General features: G+C 34.2%; 1 pseudogene; it reads left to right on the forward strand.

Moving 5' to 3' along the window:
* Window positions 1-4,285, forward strand: part of LOC102773000 — a 23,260-nt pseudogene that overhangs the window by 12,854 nt on the left and 6,121 nt on the right.

The following is a 4,285-nucleotide window of genomic DNA, read 5'->3' on the forward strand; positions in this document are numbered from 1 at the left end:
TTGGCATTAACAGACTCATAAATACAGAGGACAGACTGACAGCTGTCAGAGGGGAGACAAGTTGTGGGGTTAGGTGAGAAAGATGAAAGAATTAAGCAAAAACACAAAACCCAAAAAACTCACAGACACTGATTACCGGAGAAAAGACGGGTGGGAGAAAGTAGAAAAATATTAAGGGAGGATAAGTGATGACAGAAGGAGACTTGACTTTGGGTAGTAAACACTCAATATAATATGTATACAATACAGATGGTGTATTATAGAATTGTACACTTGAAATCTATATAATTAACCAATGTCACCCCAACAAATATTTTTAAGAAAAAAGAGAATTTTATGTTAGAATTTAGCAAATGCTTTAAATATGTATTGAAACATCATATTATGCATTTCTAATTTAATCTGTTATGTTGTTTTGACAACTTTCCTAATAGTTACCTCTAGGTTCATAAATTCTCTTTGCTTAGTGTTAATTATTCTTTAAATATGCATTTGGATTTTATTTTTAGTTCAAGAAGTCTACATCTTTATTCCTAAGTTAAAGTGGTTTGACAGTTTTCTGGGTGTGGTTGTGTGTGCATTCTATTTTTTTCAGGCTTGGTATCCAGATTACAGTTTTCTAGAATGAGTTGGGTATGTGTTACATGCAGTTGAGTCAGCACTGACTCCTAGTGACCCTGTGAATGAGTGATGGCCACACTGTCTTGACCTCAGCAGCTCTGCTGAGCACCTGTAGACTCATTTCTAGGGCTTATTTATGGAGTCAGTCCATGTCATATTTGCTCCTCCGCTTTCCCTGCTGCCTTCTATTTTTTAGTTAGGTGGTTAGCCACTATTTTTTGACTTGGGTAGTTTGCCTGTATTTTCTATATTCAGAAACAGTTTACATAGGAAGGAACTAAATGTTCCTTTAATTTTAAAAATTATTCATCTATAAAACATCTATGTTGTTTGGAGGTGAGAAATGGAATGGAAGTTGAGAGTAATGATAGCATTCTCTGTTCTTCAGTTATTGGTCCATTCAAATGTGTTCTTGTGTTTAAGTCAGCGTTGGCTATTTATAGTTTTCCAGAAAAGTATTCATTTCTTTGGGATTTAAAGTAACATACACTTGTTCATAATTATCCTGTTATATTTTTAGCTTCTTTGTTCCTTTGCTATAATGCCTTTTTTTTTGCATTTGATTTTTTTCTTATCCCAAGAATAAGCATTAGATTCAGTTACTAATGCCAGTGCTTTCTGTTTTCTAGTTCATCAGTTTTGCTTTATTTTTTCCTCCTTTTTTGTTTTGCTTAAGGCTATTTATTATTCTTTTCCTTTTTCTAACTTCCTGATGTAAACACCTCGGTTTGAGGTTGTTTTATTTGTTTCTTGCCTCTCTCTTTAAATTATGAAAGTGTATAAAGCCATGAGTTTAATTCCAAATGCTGCTCTGTCAACATTATATAAAATTCTCAGTTTTCTTATTTTGTTTCTTATATTTTTCCTTATCCAAAGAAGACTCTGACTATTTGGGTAAATGTGTTTAGATTTCCAAGTAGTTAGTTTCTTGTTTATTTGTTTAAATGTATTTTTAGGAATTCTTTTCTTTTGGTGCTGAGGTCAAAGGACCTGCCAGTATTGTTTCATTTTAGAAATTTATTGAATCTTTCGTATAACCTAATATAAAAGCACTTAAAAATATCTGTGCCATACTTATAAAAATATCATTTAAGTCATATGGATCATATAAAAATACCACCTAAATACTTTTTTATTATTTTATTCATTTTCTATTATTTTATTCATTTTTAAATCCATTTGATCTATCTTAAATTTAAGGCTGTACATAAAATTTCTACACCACCATTATTTTAATCTATTTCTATACATATGTATCTAATTTCTCTTTCATGTATTTTCACTCCATCCTTCTAGACAATATCTTTATAAAAATAAAATTATCTTCTTTACTACCTTCATGAGTTTTTTTTGTTACCTTGAAGTTTCCTTTGTCCAATATTAATAATACTCTAGATCCTTTTTCTGTTCATATTTGCTTCATATAGTTTTTTTAATATATTTTATTGATTTTTTACAGAGAGGAAGAGACAGGGATAGAGAGTTAGAAAAATCAATGAGAGAGAAACATCAATCAGCTGCCTCATGCACACCCCCTAATGGGGATGTGCCCGCAACCAAAGTACATGCCCTTAACCTGAATCAAACCTGGGACATTTCAGTCTGCAGGCTGACACTCTATCCACTGAGCCAAACCGGTTAGGACGCTTCATATAGTTTTGATCATCCATTATGTTTAATCTACTTTTATCTTTTATATTACAAGATATTATCCTTGAAAATGTAATACATTAATTTTGCTTTTAACTTAATACAGAAGTCTTTGCCTTTCTCTTTTTAAATATGTTTTTTTTTTTATTTTTAGAAAGAGAGGATGGAAGAGTGATAGAGAGATAGAAATATCAATGAGAGAGGAACATAAACAACTTCCTTTTGCACACCCCACTCTGGGCATCCAGCCCGCAACCCAGGCATGTGCCTTGACCAGGAATCTAAATGTGATCTCTTGGTTCCTGTGCTGATGCTCAACCACTGAGTCACATGGGCTGATCTAGAATTCGTCAACCTTCTAAAAGAAATTTTACCCATTCAAACATTTTATTTGTTAAATTTATTTTTATTGATTTCAGAGAGGAAACGAGGGGGAAAAGAGATAGAAACATCAATGAGTGAGAGAACCATTGATCAGCTGCCTCTTGCACACCCACACTAGGGATCAAGCATGCAACCTGGGCATATGCCCTGACTGGGAATCAAGCCATGACCTCCTGCTCCATAGGTTGATGCTAAACCACTGAGCCATGCTTCAAGGGCTATATGATTATTATTTCTATACTGGGTATTCTTGTCATCTTATTTCATGTGTTTGTGTAAATACATTTATTGTTGGTAATGCTAATACTGAATAGTTTCTTATTCTCTCTTTGGCAATGGAATTATATTTTGTATTGTTTTCTATGTGAAGTCAACATCCTATATTTAATATTACTAGTTGTTTACTTTAAAGGTTCTTAAGAACGTTTTTAACTTATTTCCTTTTTAAAAACTAGGATACCGGTAAATGTACAGATCATGCATACATGGATCCTCAGCTAAGAATTGCTTCCTTCTCACAGAAGTGTCAGATATTATCAGGTATGCAATAATACATGTTTGTCCTCTAGTAGTACATGTTCATCCCAGACAACTGGCTAGGTGTTTTTATAGGAACTGTGCTTTAGGTCCTATTATATAATCAACAACCCTTACAGCTGTGCTGCAGCTGATGCAGCTAGGACTGCTCTGCAAGTGGCCAGAGGGAATATGATGACAGAAGGAAAGATTTATGTTCTTTGGACAAAGCTGATCTCTAGATGCAAAGTCAGCTGGTCTTCCTTGTGTATAAGATGTCACTACATCAGGTGTTATAAATTGGGGAAGCTGAATCGCCTATTTAATCACTCAGAATAAATTCCTTTCAATTAAATACTTTTTCCTCCTGCATGTTATAATGGGGGGAAAGTGAGATAGTGCAAGTTTATGGTCACACCAGTGTTTCTTATACCAAGAGTTGGCTTTTTTCATACTTGGAAGTAAGATATTTGCATACATTCCACAGTGAGAAGCATCATTGAAGCTCCCTGCTCACCAGAATCGGAGGACTTAAAATTTTCCCACTAGAGAATCATTCCTTTAAATGAAGTGTTGCTTTTTTACACTTTCTTTCAAAAATGCAAAAACCTAGGAACAGTACAGCAGATTGATATTGAAGGTGTACTAACTAACACCTTCTGGCAACATCACAGGCATGTAAATTAAGCTACAAAGATAGTGATATAGTCTATGTGCAAACTGCTTACTAATATTGCCACTGATCTTGGGTTGGGAAATAGTATACCTGGTAAAAGGAATTGAATGTCAAGTCTCAACCTCACTACATGCTTGCTATGTGATCTTGGACAAGTCATTTAGAACATTCCATTTTCTGTGTGTAACGGACTGGGGTGAGACTCAAATAAGATAATATATGTCAAGCATTGGCGGGGTAGCTCAGTTGGGTAGAGCATTGTCCTATATGCCAACGTTGCAGGTTCGATCCCTGATCAGGACACATACAAGAAGCTACCAGTGAATGCATAAATAAATGGAACAAAGCTGAAGGAATATTGACTGCACAAAACGATACTAATAATGTCTTGTAGGCTAACATTTGTAAAAGTTAATGATTTGGAAAAAATAAGACTTA

This window comes from Myotis davidii, unplaced genomic scaffold (genome assembly GCF_000327345.1).
Source record: "Myotis davidii unplaced genomic scaffold, ASM32734v1 scaffold2092, whole genome shotgun sequence".
Taxonomy (NCBI): Eukaryota; Metazoa; Chordata; class Mammalia; order Chiroptera; family Vespertilionidae; genus Myotis; species Myotis davidii.